The sequence below is a fragment of the Electrona antarctica genome (genome assembly GCF_951216825.1).
Source record: "Electrona antarctica genome assembly, chromosome: 7".
NCBI lineage: Eukaryota > Metazoa > Chordata > Actinopteri > Myctophiformes > Myctophidae > Electrona > Electrona antarctica.
In genome coordinates this window covers 57,984,702-58,000,375 of record NC_136812.1, presented here as the reverse complement: position 1 = coordinate 58,000,375, position 15,674 = coordinate 57,984,702, and positions in this window count along the sequence as shown.

Here is a 15,674-nt window from a genome sequence, read left to right as displayed (position 1 = left end):
GCTACGTTCACCGGGGGGGCAGAGCAGGTTCCTGCACACGCTACGTCACCGGGGGGGGGGGGGGGGGGGGGGGGGGCAGGAGCTCATGGATGCTGGAGAGATCCGGTGCGCGGCAGTGGAGTTTTACTCTGAGCTGTACAAGAGTGAATACAAGGACAATGAACTGTTGTTTTCATCATTCTGTGATGGACTTCCTCAGATTCCCCCAAACGAGAACTGTGGTAAGAGGGGACCTTTGACACTGGCTGAGCTGAGCATTGCTTTGCAAGGCATGGAGGGGAGCAAGGCCCCTGGCATTGACGGGTTGACAGTGGAGTTCTATAAAGCTTTCTGGGAGGAGTTGAAGGAGGACTTGTTGGAGGTGTTAAGTGAAAGCTTTGGAGAAATGTGTTTATCTGGGAGGGCATAGTGGACAAAGTGCAAGGAAAATTGAACAAATGGAAATGGTTGCTACCAAAAATGTCATGCAGGGGGAGAACACTAGTCATCAACGACCTGGTGGCCTGTACCTTGTGGCATCGTCTAGCATGCAGGGAACCACCAAGTGGCTTAATGAGAAAAATCCAAGCTTTAATGGTTGATTTTTTTTGGGACAGAATGCATTGGATACCTCAAGCAGTTCTGTTCTTGCCAAAGGAAGAGGGGGGGCAGGGACTGATTTACATTGAAAGTAGAATTGCAGCTTTCCGGTTGCAGTCATACAAAAATATCTCACAACTGGACACGAGTAGCTCATCTGGAAGGACGTGGCAAGCACTATCTTGAGGAGGGTGGATGGACTGGGGATGGATGCTGCAATGTTTTTATTGAATGCTAATGTTTTCAATATGACTGAACTGTCGCCTTTTTACAGGGCTGTTTTTAAGGCTTGGACTATTTTTAAGTGGACAGTAGAGGAGCCAGTTTCATCACTGCACTGGTTACTAGAGGAACCTCTTGTTGGGGGGGCTAGGTTGGACATTCAAGACAGTACAACACCTAACCTCACTGACACTCTGTGCGCCGCTGGGATGGTGACTTTGAGGAAGTTGGTGGATGTTGCTGGGCCGAGGTTAAGGAATGCACACGCCGTAGCTGACAGGTTGGGGCTGAGGTCAGTGCGCTATGTGGAATACATCTGAGGTCAGTGCGCTATGTGGAATACATCTGAGGTCAGTGCGCTATGTGGAATACATCTTGGGGCTGAGGTAAGTGCGCTATGTGGAATACATCTTGGGGCTGAGGTCAGTGCGCTATGTGGAATACATATTGGGGCTGAGGTCAGTGCGCTATGTGGAATACATCTTGGGGCTGAGGTCAGTGCGCTATGTGGAATACATCTTGGGGCTGAGGTCAGTGCGCTATGTGGAATACATCTTGGGGCTGAGGTCAGTGCGCTATGTGGAATACATCTGAGGTCAGTGTGCTATGTGGAATACATCTTGGGGCTGAGGTCACTGCGCTATGTGGAATACATCTTGGGGCTGAGGTCAGTGTGCTATGTGGAATACATCTTGGGGCTGAGGTCAGTGCGCTATGTGGAATACATCTTGGGGCTGAGGTCAGTGTGCTATGTGGAATACATCTTGGGGCTGAGGTCAGTGTGCTATGTGGAATACATCTTGGGGCTGAGGTCAGTGTGCTATGTGGAATACATCTTGGGGCGATTGGCTGAGAGACTGTCTGAGGACGACTTTGATCTTTTGAGGATCTACAGTGAGGGGGAGGAAACCCCGGATAGAGAGGACCCTTTTCCTGGGATGGAGATTTGGCCTGATCTGAAGGGCTGTTCAGGACAGTTGCTAGATGGAAAAGAGGGTCAAAGTGTTGATTTGTACACAGTAAATGGAAAGGGGGTGTACATGTGCTGTGTTAAAGCTCTTAATATTATTGTGAGTACCCAAAGCATGCAATTTCTAGAAATGTCCTGAAGAATATGTGAGTGTACACAAAAGATCAAATAAAGGCTTCGTTAAAGGTGTCTCTCTCTCTCTCTCTCTCTCTGTCTCTCTCTCTCTCTCTCCCTCTCTCTCTCTCTCTCTGTCTCTCTCTCTCTCTCTCTCTCTGTCTCTGTCTCTGTCTCTGTCTCTGTCTCTCTCTATGTCTCTCGCTCTCTGTCTCTCGCTCTCTGTCTGTCTCTCTCTCTGTCTGTCTGTCTCTCTCTCTCTCTCTCTCTCTCTGTCTCTCTCTCTGTCTCTCTCTCTCTCTTTGTCTATCTCTGTCTCTGTCTCTCCCTCTCTCTCTCTCTGTCTCTCTTTGTCTCTCTCTCTGTCTCTGTCTCTGTCTCTGTCTCTGTCTCTCTCTCTCTGTGCATGGAGCGATAGCCACGGACAGACACATAGCACACCTCGATCCTAGTCATGGGGTGGGATGTGTTTTCTGTGCTCAGGAGGAAACTTTAGAGCACCTGTTCATACAGTGCACCAGGCTAGGGGGTTTATTTGGATTGATGGTCTCTTGGTTTCTGGGGTTGGGGGAGGTTTTCTCACACGAACTGTTCGTTTTTGGTCCAAAATACTCTGCTAACAAGAAAAGTGTCCATGTGCTCATGAACTTCATGTCAGGGGTGGCTAAACTGGCAATCTGGATAAGCAGGAAAAACAAAACCCGGGGGGCGGGTAGACCCTGTGCAAGTGATGCAAGGGCTGGTGGCAGCCCGCATTAGGGTAGAACATGCCTACTACAGGACAGTGGACAATCTGGAGACTGTTGGTGCAACATGGGCTGTGGGAGGGGTGCTGTGTATGGTGGGGGAGCATGGGGAACTAATTATCTCGTTTTAATATTTAATATTTATTCTTAAGTTTGAATGAAGCATGTGAAATTATGTGGAAAATTATTATAATTATGAAGAAAAGTGGTCCTTTAACTGAAGTACAAATACCTTATTGTACTTTGAGTTGATGTGTTGTAGAAAACACCATTGATGTAATAAAGTCATAGTTTTACCCTCCACTCCACTACATCTCTGAATACTATTATTAGTACAACTGTGTGTTAGAATTGATTATCAGTACATTGAAAATCCATCAGTAAATCTCCTGTTTGATGTTTTTAGTCAAGTCGTGTCCCGGTGGATGGACGGCGTTTGGAGACGGATGTTACTACAGAACTACTGAATTGAAATCATGGCAGAAAGCTAGAGATTACTGTCAGAGGCAAGGAGCTGATCTGGTGGTCATTAACAGTCCAGCAGAACAGGTTAGTGTGTGTGTGTGTGTGTGTGTGTGTGTGTGTGTGTGTGTGTGTGTGTGTGTGTGTGTGTGTGTGTGTGTGTGTGTGTGTGTGTGTGTGTGTGTGTGCGCGCGCGCGCACGCCTACTTCCACTCCACCACATCTCAGAGGCAACATTTTTACTTTTACTCCACTACAATTATTTCTGAACTGTAGTTACTTTGTATGTTTTGATTATTATTACAAACATACAATTTAAGCATTTATCAGACACAGAACGATTTACAGTAAGCAAGAACATCACATGGTATTACATCAAATACATAAAAATAGTCATCATGAATCATACATAAAATAACCTAACGTCTGTCTAACAGTAGAATATATATATAATGAAACTATGCGTATACACTATAGAGTGCTATGTCTACATAAAATGCTATTTAAGTTACATAAGTTGAGCCTTTGTAAGGTCGTCAAGGCTAGGGAAAGTGCTACGGCGCTAAGATGGAGTCTGAAGAGGTGGTTTTCAGACTATGGGTTAAGATGGAGTCTGAAGAGGTGGTTTTCAGACTATGGGTTAAGATGGAGTCTGAAGAGGTGGTTTTCAGACTATGGGTTAAGATGGAGTCTGAAGAGGTGGTTTTCAGACTATGGGTTAAGATGGAGTCTGAAGAGGTGGTTTTCAGACTATGGGTTAAGATGGAGTCTGAAGAGGTGGTTTTCAGACTATGGGTTAAGATGGAGTCTGAAGAGGTGGTTTGCAGACTATGGGTTAAGATGGAGTCTGAAGAGGTGGTTTTCAGACTATGGGTTAAGATGGAGTCTGAAGAGGTGGTTTTCAGACTATGGGTTAACACTAGCGCGTCGGAGCGGTCAGGCTGACCGATTTTGAAATTTTGAAGTGGATTTTCTTTGCCCATGAAGTCCTGAGAAAGTTCCCCTTGCATGACTTTTTCTAAATGTTCGATTCAAACCATCTCTGTTTTTTTTTTCATCTGAAACGTTTTGGAAATATGATTTTAGACATAATTCTACTAAAATGTCTGCTCTTTTTCGGTCCGTGGGACCGCTCTTAGAGCCCTCACCCTTTCTCCCCCACAAGCAGTGCTTTTCACACCTCCCTCCCGGCTGGAGACGGGCATTGTTCAAGCTAATGTGTCATTTGCATTCCAACTAGCCTTCCACATGTAGGCAAACTTACATTACAAACTTACATAAACTAAACTTGTTTTAGATGTTATATATGCGGTTTGCAGAAATAACGATGTCTGACTTTATTTCTCGAAACGGAAAAAGAAATATGGTGTGTGGTATTGTTTCCACCAAGCGCATAGCTCAATAGATATAAATACATGTTGACTATACACGCCATCTTTAGCATAATTATGTTGGAATAATAAAGTTTATAGCATTGTGACTATGTCGCGCATATTCATTTCATATATCAGCGCATCAAAAATATGGTGAAATATGGTGTATTGACTGACTGGCGTATTGTTTCAACCAAACGCATAGCTCAATAGATGATACATGTTGACTATACACGCCATCTTTATAGCATAATTATGTAAGGTGGCGATGATAAAAATGAATCAATTATCCTGGAATAATAAAGTTTATAGCATGGTCTGTTTGACCCGACCGACATTTCCTTGGAGCGAGAATGTTCGCCGATGCGCGAATCAGCGCGATGCCAAATAAAAATGACAGTGTTTGAAATCAGTCCAACCCGATAGACGTCCCGAACTTCTAAATGTTTTGTCAGTAAGAAGAACAGTTCTGTCCGTCCTTCGTCTGTAAACTTTTCTGCACGCGACCAGTGGAACTGATTTCCACGCATCACGGCTCTCTTTTTTCTCTCTCCCTCTCTCTCTCTCCCTCTCTCGTGGAGAGGGAGAAAATATCCAAGTAACTGACGGTGAGGTATGCGGAAGTGCATTTTAGATAACGCTGTAGCACTATTTGTGGCGGTGATGCGTCACATGACTTGATCTATCCTATGGTGTATATATAAACCGTGCTGCTGCTACGGACCTTTCTGCTGGCACAATAAATCAAATATATATAAATGACATCGATCATAGGCGGCGGGTATGTAAGGCTAGGCCAGGCTTAGCCTTCCCAAAAATTATGCTGGGTATTTTTAAAATATATATAGGCTAATATGTGCGCAGCATTATATAGAAGGCTATAGCCGCTCCCAAACTCCCAACTCCTTTGTCTGCAGCCTAAACTTTTCTGATTTGCACGCACGCACAGCTCTTTCCTTTTTTTGGCACAATCAATCAAATATATATTAATTACATCGATGTTTCCCCCTCTATATAAAATGACAATATATAACTAATGTCGTATTTCGTCTGAGCAATGTGCCTGGCTCTGGCAATAACGTGTGGTAGCCTATTGTATTGGCTCAATACAAAGTCGGACAGTGTTTGCTGCGCAAGTGTATTCAATAAAGCGCTCACACCGTCACTATAATTATAGTTTGGTAAACTGAAATAAAAAATAACTTTGAGTTGTCCTGTCTAGTTGAAACTGCTGCCTTGAATTCGTTGGAATGTAACATTTAGAAGACAATGGCAAGCCGTCAACGGGTGCAGAGAGAGGTGTGAAGATCATTAGACAGTGGGGGAGACAATGGCCAATCAAATAGCACGAAAAACACCGGTCAGCCTGACCGTTAGCCGTCATATTAGTAGTGCATTTTTTTCAGACATCCTAGTGTTAAGATGGAGTCTGAAGAGGTGGTTTTCAGACTACGGGTTAAGATGGAGTCTGAAGAGGTGGTTTTCAGACTATGGGTTAAGATGGAGTCTGAAGAGGTGGTTTTCAGACTATGGGTTAAGATGGAGTCTGAAGAGGTGGTTTTCAGACTATGGGTTAAGATGGAGTCTGAAGAGGTTGTTTTCAGACTATGGGTTAAGATGGAGTCTGAAGAGGTGGTTTTCAGACTATGGGTTAAAATGGAGTCTGAAGAGGTGGTTTTCAGACTATGGGTTAAGATGGAGTCTGAAGAGGTGGTTTTCAGACTATGGGTTAAGATGGAGTCTGAAGAGGTGGTTTTCAGACTATGGGTTAAGATGGAGTCTGAAGAGGTGGTTTTCAGACTATGGGTTAAGATGGAGTCTGAAGAGGTGGTTTTCAGACTATGGGTTAAGATGGAGTCTGAAGAGGTGGTTTTCAGACTATGGGTTAAGATGGAGTCTGAAGAGGTGGTTTTCAGACTATGGGTTAAGATGGAGTCTGAAGAGGTGGTTTTCAGAGTACGGGTTAAAATGGAGTCTGAAGAGGTGGTTTTCAGACTATGGGTTAAGATGGAGTCTGAAGAGGTGGTTTTCAGACTATGGGTTAAGATGGAGTCTGAAGAGGTGGTTTTCAGACTATGGGTTAAGATGGAGTCTGAAGAGGTGGTTTTCAGACTATGGGTTAAGATGGAGTCTGACGAGGTGGTTTTCAGACTATGGGTTAAGATGGAGTCTGAAGAGGTGGTTTTCAGACTATGGGTTAAGATGGAGTCTGAAGAGGTGGTTTTCAGACTATGGGTTAAGATGGAGTCTGAAGAGGTGGTTTTCAGACTATGGGTTAAGATGGAGTCTGAAGAGGTGGTTTTCAGACTATGGGTTAAGATGGAGTCTGAAGAGGTGGTTTTCAGACTATGGGTTAAGATGGAGTCTGAAGAGGTGGTTTTCAGACTATGGGTTATGATGGAGTCTTAAGAGGTGGTTTTCAGACTATGGGTTAAGATGGAGTCTGAAGAGGTGGTTTTCAGACTATGGGTTAAGATGGAGTCTGAAGAGGTGGTTTTCAGACTATGGGTTAAGATGGAGTCTGAAGAGGTGGTTTTCAGACTATGGGTTAAGATGGAGTCTGAAGAGGTGGTTTTCAGACTATGGGTTAAGATGGAGTCTGAAGAGGTGGTTTTCAGAGTACGGGTTAAAATGGAGTCTGAAGAGGTGGTTTTCAGACTATGGGTTAAGATGGAGTCTGAAGAGGTGGTTTTCAGACTATGGGTTAAGATGGAGTCTGAAGAGGTGGTTTTCAGACTATGGGTTAAGATGGAGTCTGAAGAGGTGGTTTTCAGACTATGGGTTAAGATGGAGTCTGACGAGGTGGTTTTCAGACTATGGGTTAAGATGGAGTCTGAAGAGGTGGTTTTCAGACTATGGGTTAAGATGGAGTCTGAAGAGGTGGTTTTCAGACTATGGGTTAAGATGGAGTCTGAAGAGGTGGTTTTCAGACTATGGGTTAAGATGGAGTCTGAAGAGGTGGTTTTCAGACTATGGGTTAAGATGGAGTCTGAAGAGGTGGTTTTCAGACTATGGGTTAAGATGGAGTCTGAAGAGGTGGTTTTCAGACTATGGGTTATGATGGAGTCTTAAGAGGTGGTTTTCAGACTATGGGTTAAGATGGAGTCTGAAGAGGTGGTTTTCAGACTATGGGTTAAGATGGAGTCTGAAGAGGTGGTTTTCAGACTATGGGTTAAGATGGAGTCTGAAGAGGTGGTTTTCAGACTATGGGTTAAAATGGAGTCTGAAGAGGTGGTTTTCAGACTATGGGTTAAGATGGAGTCTGAAGAGGTGTTTTTCAGACTATGGGTTAAGATGGAGTCTGAAGAGGTGGTTTTCAGACTACGGGTTAAGATGGAGTCTGAAGAGGTGGTTTTCAGACTACGGAGGAAGATTAGCAGTGAGTCCATTAAAGGAGTGATACATTAAAGGACCACTTCACCACTTTTCAACCTATCTTCATATAATTGGTCCTCACTAATGTTCATGATAAAAAATAGCACCATTTCTTTCCTACTCAGTCTGTGTCTCATAGGACAGTGATTCCCAAGGTGGGGTCCAGGGACCCCCAGGGGTCCTCGAGGGACTTCCAGGGGGTCCCCAGCAAATGATAGTTTGCAACCAAATGGACCCTTATGGGTCTGTAACAGTGTTGATTTCATCGACTAACACTAAGAAAAATGTTCGTCGACTACCTTTTTCCCTGACGGAAACTAAATAAAAATTAAGCTATGATGACTAAAACTGTTACATTCCCTTAGGTCTAGGGGTCATTAAAGCATGCAACAAGGCTGGAAAGTGAACTGTTGTTTATTCACAGTGCTTCAATAAGTTTATATATAAATAGAAGATATGCAATAAATTACAAAAGGTATAAATATGGGAGTGTATATATCTATAATCTTCTATCTAGACAACCATGACGTACTAATAACGATAGTTTAATGGGTTTCCAACCAAATCCAATATCTGGGGCTGAGCACTCTGCTCGAGCCTTATCGTGTTACAACTTAAAGATACTGTAGCGCCTAAATCCCTATATTAGGTGCTACTGGCTGCCGACGCTTGAGGATGCAGTTTAGACGTGTGCTGTGAAGAACTGAGGTCCAGAATGTTCGTTGAGTGGATATTCAATTATATTTATTTACCTTACAAAATCCTATACTTTGAATGCAAATAACATAAATAACAAACAGTCAAACGTGGTGAATGCAACCGTCCCTGTCTGCACAGTCAGAAAACTTTTTGCCTCCTATCAGCAACACCTGCAATTCATTAGGGACAGGGTTAAATACCCTCCCTGTAACTATGGCAACCTAGGCCTTGATTGATAAACTGGCATTGGCCTGTAGTGACATCACAGAGATGATAAGGAGGCTCAAATGGCTCTTACACACCCACCCCTAATTGCTACTGGTGTGAAAAACAGAGCAATTTTTAAAAACAAAAAATACAAAGAGCCATTAAAACCCAAAATACCATGAACAAACCAAAATACAACATTTTAAGCAATAAATCATTAATTTCAAAACTCAAACTCAAATAGTTTTACACAAGCAGATTTTTAGAGAGGGGGTGAATGAATGTCAGAGATCTGCTTAAACTCAGGCATGTTCTGCTTTTATCCGTTTCTTTCTTGAGCTCTCCCATCTTCTTTTTCTCCCCTTTCTTGAGCTCTGCCATCTTTTCTTTCTCTTTCTTTGGCTCTGCCATTTTCCTCTCTTTTTCTCCTTTGAGCCTGTAGCTGCCATCTTCTTGGCAACAGGCTTCTTGGCTTTCATCTTCTTGGGCCCTTTAGCCGCGGTCTGGAGCAGAGTGTCTTTTGCTACCAGGCTCTTGACCGCAAGCTCAGCGCTGCTGGGGCCAGTCTTCTTGGGTTGTGGAGCTGCTGCCTTCTTGGCCTTGGCTGGAGCTGGAGAGAAGGATGGCCTTTCTGCTGGAGCTGGAGAGAAGGATGGCCTTTCTGCTGGAGCTGGAGAGGAGGATGGCCTTTCTGCACTAAGTGGCCCTTTCACCACTTTTCTGACAGCTGATTCTTCAGCCAAGCTGCTGCTGATCATGGCATCTTGCTCTGCCTGCATCTCCTGTGGCCTCTGAGCCCCAGCCTGGTGAGCAAGCTCCTCCTCCACATGTGTCCTTGGACTCAGAGCCTCAGCCCCATTGTCTTTGTCACAGTCATGAGAAGCAACACAATTCTCACTATCAAAATGACGATGACGACATCATCATCATCATGGAAATTCGGACCATACAACCACCCGTCCCGTTTGGCTTCAAAATACCTTTGTCTATGGTAGTCAATTATCTTCTGAATAGGTACTGGAGGTTCATCATCCAACCAGTCATCCATGTTACAGTCTTGTGACTCTTGTCCAAAACGCGCAAAGTCTGTTAAAGTTTGTTCAATGCATTGGACTTGTCACTTAAGTTTGTAACGGCGGGCGGCGGCCCTGTGCCACTGAATCATACCACACACTTGAACGCCCATCAGTGTTGGAGAGATGCGAGCTCCGTGTGGTCCGGTCCCGATCACCACTGGTGGTGCTGGGCTGGCTGCTGCTGCGGTGGTGCTGCCGACGTCCCCCGGTGAGCGCCCCTGTAGCTCCGGGTTAAAATCGACCACCTCCCAAACAGCAGCTGCTTGTAGACGATCACTCGCTGCTGGCTCTCCGCCGCAGATCCGTCCACTCCACGCCAAACACACACACACGCCCTGTCTGTGTGTACTGTGTCCACTGTCCAGTCCAATCCAAACGACCCCGTTGGTTTCCCTTGCCAGTTGCCTCCCAATAGACAACCAGCGTGGAACCGAGGCAGTTTTCTGACTAAATGTAGCGCCTAAATCCCTATATTAGGTGCTACTGGCTGCCGACGCTTGAGGATGCAGTTTAGACGTGTGCTGTGAAGAACTGAGGTCCAGAATGTTCGTTGAGTGGATATTCAATTATATTTATTTACCTTACAAAATCCTATACTTTGAATGCAAATAACATAAATAACAAACAGTCAAACGTGGTGAATGCAACCGTCCCTGTCTGCACAGTCAGAAAACTTTTTGCCTCCTATCAGCAACACCTGCAATTCATTAGGGACAGGGTTAAATACCCTCCCTGTAACTATGGCAACCTAGGCCTTGATTGATAAACTGGCATTGGCCTGTAGTGACATCACAGAGATGATAAGGAGGCTCAAATGGCTCTTACAGATACTGTTATTTAAATTATACAATGATTCAAAAATGGCTGTATGGGGCAACCCAGAGAAACAAACAAAATGAACTATCCCTAACCTAAATGCAAATGAACCCTCTACCTAAACCTAGCCAACAAAAGGAAACTCTCTACTCTACCTTATGCCTAACAAAATAAGTTTGTAACGGTCAGATATTTCTATCACAGTTACACAAACAGTCAGACAAACAAAACTCTCACCGGAGCAGATGGCGGTTCCCGGCCGGGTTACTCCTGTCAGCGGTGAGTTGGTGGCCTTGGCTATATTCCACCGTATAGCATACAGACAAAGTTTACACGAACGTGATCAGGTCTCACGTGGACTCCCTGCTCGTTTGTGTCTCTAGAGCCGGCGAATTCCGTGTGTTTTAATGACGGAAGCGTCACGGCCTGTCAATCAATCAATCTCCTCCCGACATTGACCCTCCAAAACAAAACAGATACCTCTCAAAGAAAATAGGACATTACACATAAGGATGGATATAGTGTTAAAGGAATATTTTGAGCCATGCTCTTTTAAATGACATTTTAAAATAAATCCTTAATGAATATTATGTGGCAGTGCTACAAGTTTACAAAAAGCAAGCTCCCATAACTCCCTTTAACTTATACCATACCAGTTAAACCATAACGTAAGTATAATTGCTTGTAACATCAACACTGCGACAGAGGCATCCTATGCAGACACTCAGGGCGCTCCAAACATTCAGAGTCCCTAGTGTTGGCTTTTTATACAATATAGCTTCACAGCTCCCTGGACAGAGTGTTCTCAGTATGACAAACTGAGCCACAATGCCGATGAGCTCAAGTCACAGCTGCGCTTAAATAGGCTTCCACAGGCCGGCCCTCCGCTTGACGAAAGGCTCACGGTGACCAGGTGGGCAGGTGGAAGGTGGATGGTGATAGGCTCACGGTGACCAGGTGAGCAGGTGGAAGGTGGATGATGATAGGCTCACGGTGACCAGGTGGGCAGGTGGAAGGTGGATGGTGATATGCTCACGGTGACCAGGTGGAAGGTGGATGGTGATAGGCTCACGGTGACCAGGTGGGCAGGTGGATGGTGATAGGCTCACGGTGACCAGGTGGGCGGGTGGAAGGTGGATGGTGATAGGCTCACGGTGACCAGGTGGGCGGGTGGAAGGTGGATGGTGATAGGCTCACGGTGACCAGGTGGGCGGGTGGAAGGTGGATGGTGATAGGCTCACGGTGACCAGGTGGGCAGGTGGATGGTGATAGGCTCACGGTGACCAGGTGGGCGGGTGGAAGGTGGATGGTGATAGGCTCACGGTGACCAGGTGGGCGGGTGGAAGGTGGATGGTGATAGGCTCACGGTGGGCGGGTGGAAGGTGGATGGTGATAGGCTCACGGTGGGCGGGTGGAAGGTGGATGGTGATAGGCTCACGGTGACCAGGTGGGCGGGTGGAAGGTGGATGGTAATAGGCTCACGGTGACCAGGTGGGCGGGTGGAAGGTGGATGGTGATAGGCTCACGGTGACCAGGTGGGCGGGTGGAAGGTGGATGATGATAGGCTCACGGTGACCAGGTGGGCAGGTGGAAGGTGGATGGTGATATGCTCACGGTGACCAGCTGGGCGGGTGGAAGGTGGATGGTGATAGGCTCACGGTGACCAGGTGGGCAGGTGGATGGTGATAGGCTCACGGTGACTAGGTGGGCGGGTGGAAGGTGGATGGTGATAGGCTCACGGTGACCAGGTGGGCGGGTGGAAGGTGGATGGTGATAGGCTCACGGTGACCAGGTGGGCGGGTGGAAGGTGGATGGTGATAGGCTCACGGTGACCATCCGTGAGACCATCCGTGAGCCGTATTACCATAATCACTGTATAATATATATATATATATATATATATATATATATATATATGATACTACGGTAAATTAAAAGGTTGAGTAATGCTGGGTATATTGTTACATGTTTCACTCCTTGACAGCAGCAATGACAATTACCAATCCCTAAAAATGCAGTGCAAATTACTATTTGCCAGCTGGAATGTATAGTTGCTCTGGCCTACTGCCACCTACTGTCCATTTATTGTATTACACAGTGGGTGGAAAAAACACACCCCTTAAGGCTAAACCACACCCATCAGAGATGTGGCTTCCAGAGGTACTTTTCACATGAAAGGTTTTGAGAGGTACCTTTAGAAGTCAGCCTGGTACAGACCAACAGAATGGGACTGTAGACATGAGGACGAATCTACAAATGCCTTCTAAATCCTGACATTCATTCATATTCAAAGATTTGCGCCACATTTTCACGATTTTTGAAAAATAGCAGACCTACAAGGTCATAGGGCTGTCCCCGACTAAGGATTTGTATAGTCGAAATTAATATGAATACATTTGCTGTTAGTCGACTGATAGTCGACTGAACACCCCCCCCCCCCCCCCCCCCCCCGCAAAAAAGCCAGATCTACAAGCTCTCAAGGCGCCGCGTCCTGCCTGTTTTTGCAGCGCCGTTCGCTACGCGTTGAGAGCTTGTAGATCCGTCTATTTTTGCAGCGCAGCCAGGGTAACAAAATAAAAAATAAGTTACAGGTGGAGATGAAGTGAAGTTGGAACGGACAAGGAGCTGCAAGCCAAGCTAACATCACAACCACTGGCTGGTGACAGTGTTGTTAGCCGCAGCAACATGTAGCCTGCCCTGGTAACTTCTCCTCCTCCGCACCGTCGGGGAGGCTGATCCACAAGCTCTCAAGGCATCGCGTCCTGCCTGTTTTTGCAGCACCGTTCGCTACGCGTTGAGAGCTTGTAGATCTGTCTATTTTTGCAGCGCTGGTGTCGGGGTTCGTTCACGTTGTCAATAAAAAAATAACCTAGATTACAGGCGGAGATGAAGTTCAATCAGTGGGTTGAATCAGTAGCTACGCGCTAAGCTAACGATCCCCGATCCCCTGCGCTATGAGCTTGTAGCAGACCTACAAGCTCATAGCGCGGCACCGAGTGCCGCGCTATGAGCTTGTAGGTCTGCTATTTTAGACAGACAGAGAGACAGACAGAGAGACAGACAGAGAGACAGACAGACAGACAGACAGACAGAGAGACAGAGAGACAGACAGACAGACAGACAGACAGACAGTGGCCCCCAAAAATAGCAGACCTACAAGTGTCACTGAGTGCCGCGCTGTGAACTTGTAGGTCTGCTATTTTTGAAAAATAGCAGACCTACAAGCTCATAGCGCGGCACCGAGTGCCGCGCTATGAGCTTGTAGGTCTGCTATTTTAGACAGACAGACAGACAGACAGACAGACAGTGGCCCCCAAAAATAGCAGACCTACAAGCTCATAGCACGGCACCGAGTGCCGCGCTGTGAACTTGTAGGTCTGCTATTTTTGAAAAATAGCAGACCTACAAGTGGCACTGAGTGCCGCGCTGTGAGCTTGTAGATCTGCTATTTTAGACAGACAGACAGACAGACAGATAGACAGTGGCCCCCAAAAAATAGCAGACCTACAAGCTCATAGCGCGGCACCGAGTGCCACGCTATGAGCTTGTAGGTCTGCTATTTTAGACAGACAGACAGACAGTGGCCCCCAAAAAATAGCAGACCTACAAGCTCATAGCGCGGCACCGAGTGCCACGCTATGAGCTTGTAGGTCTGCTATTTTAGACAGACAGACAGACAGACAGACAGTGGCCCCCAAAAATAGCAAACCTACAAGCTCATTGCGCGGCACCGAGTGCCGCGCTATGAGCTTGTAGGTCTGCTATTTTAGACAGACAGACAGACAGACAGACAGACAGACAGACAGACAGACAGACTGACAGACAGTGGCCCCCAAAAATAGCAGACCTACAAGTGGCACTGAGTGCCGCGCTGTGAACTTGTAGGTCTGCTATTTTTGAAAAATAGCAGACCTACAAGCTCATAGCGCGGCACCGAGTGCCATGCTATGAGCTTGTAGGTCTGCTATTTTAGACAGACAGACAGACAGACAGACAGTGGCCCCCAAAAATAGCAAACCTACAAGCTCATAGTGCGGCACGAGTGCCGCGCTATGAGCTTGTAGGTCTGCTATTTTAGACAGACAGACAGACAGACAGACAGTGGCCCCCAAAAATAGCAAACCTACAAGCTCATAGCGCGGCACCGAGTGCCATGCTATGAGCTTGTAGGTCTGCTATTGTAGACAGACAGACAGACAGACAGACAGTAGCCCCCAAAAATAGCAAACCTACAAGCTCATAGCGCGGCACCGAGTGCCGCGCTATGAGCTTGTAGGTCTGCTATTTTAGACAGACAGACAGACAGACAGACAGACAGGCAGTGGCCCCCAAAAATAGCAAACCTACAAGCTCATAGCGCGGCACCGAGTGCCGCACTATGAGCTTGTAGGTCTGCTATTTTAGACAGACAGACAGACAGACAGACAGTGGCCCCCAAAAATAGCAAATCTACAAGCTCATAGCGCGGCACCGAGTGCCGCGCTTTGAGCTTGTAGGTCTGCTATTTTAGACAGACAGACAGACAGAGAGACAGAGAGACAGACAGACAGACAGACAGACAGACAGACAGACAGACAGACAGTGGCCCCCAAAAATAGCAGACCTACAAGTGGCACTGAGTGCCGCGCTGTGAACTTGTAGGTCTGCTATTTTTGAAAAATAGCAGACCTACAAGCTCACTCGGTGCCGCGCTATGAGCTTGTAGGTCTGCTATTTTAGACAGACAGACAGACAGACAGACAGACAGACAGACAGACAGTGGCCCCCAAAAATAGGTCTGCTATTTTTCAAAAGCAGACTTAAAAGTTCACAGTGCGGCACTCAGTGCCACTTGTAGGTCTGCTATTTTTGGGGGCCACTGTCTGTCTGTCTGTCTGTCTGTCTGTCTGTCTGTCTGTCTGTCTGTCTGTCTGTCTGTCTGTCTGTCTAAAATAGCAGACCTACAGCTCATACAGACAGAGGCCCCCAAAAGAAGCAAACCTACAAGCTCATAGCGCGGCACCGAGTGCCGCGCTATGAGCTTGTAGGTCTGCTA